Here is a 1101-nt window from a genome sequence, read left to right as displayed (position 1 = left end):
AATTTCCCGTTGTTTTAATGGCAAACAGACAAGTACTGCTAACTTCTGCCTTTCCTTTGATCAACCACTCAAATTTAGCGACCATTTTGCTCTAAGATTTCCTTTCTGTTTAACAGTAAATTTGAAACAGTAAATATAAACGTTATACACTTGCCTAGACCCAACAAGCCTTCATGCCAAATTTGATGAGGATCCATCAACGGTAGGCAAAGTAGTGGCAAAAACCGCTAAACGCAAATGAAAAACTAAACATTTGTATGTATCTCCTCATGGATCCAATGAACCTCCACACTAAATTTGGTGAAAATCCATCCACAGGAGATGAGGTAATGGTAAAAAGTGCAAAATACAAAATTGAAAATAACCTCCATAACAGTTTGGTCCGGCATAGCCAGGTGGTTAAGGCACCAGACTCGTAATCTGAGGGTCGCGGGTTCGAATCACCGTCACATCAAACATGCTCACCCATTCAGTCGTGGTGGCGTTATAGAATTCCACTATTCTTTGGTAAAAGAGTAGCCCAAGAGTTGGCAGTGGGTTGTGATGACTAGCTGCCTTCCCTCTAGTCTTACACTTCTAAATTAGGAACGGCTAGCGCAGATATCCCTCGTGTAGCTTTGCGCCAAATTCAAACCAAACCATAACAGTTTTGGTGAAGATCCATTCATATCCTGCTAAATAATTACATGAACATACAACAGACACTACTATCATATTTATATAGATTTATTAATTTAAAGTCTCCGTTGATGAAAGAAGCTTTTATTTATTGAAAACGTTGATTATATAACAGAAAATAACGAAATTTCGAAACAGCCTTATGACCTCTTTGCGTCCTCCGTCACTAAAATCATAATGGGCAGACAGTTATTGAACTATTCTATTTGGATAAATGCATTTTGGCTTTTACGACGTTTTCTTTTTCGAGAAATCAAGCGAGAGTCAATCTATAAGTTCTAAAATAATATTATGTAGAAGATTTCCGATTTGAACATAAATATTTAAAAAACAACAATTTACTGACATATAACTTGTAAATTATGAAGTTTACATTTATCATCATAGTCATAATTTAAAATTCCAGTTGTCAACACTAGATAG

This window comes from Tachypleus tridentatus, chromosome 6, assembly GCF_004210375.1.
Source record: "Tachypleus tridentatus isolate NWPU-2018 chromosome 6, ASM421037v1, whole genome shotgun sequence".
Classification (NCBI taxonomy): Eukaryota; Metazoa; Arthropoda; class Merostomata; order Xiphosura; family Limulidae; genus Tachypleus; species Tachypleus tridentatus.
This window is presented reverse-complemented; position numbering follows the sequence as displayed.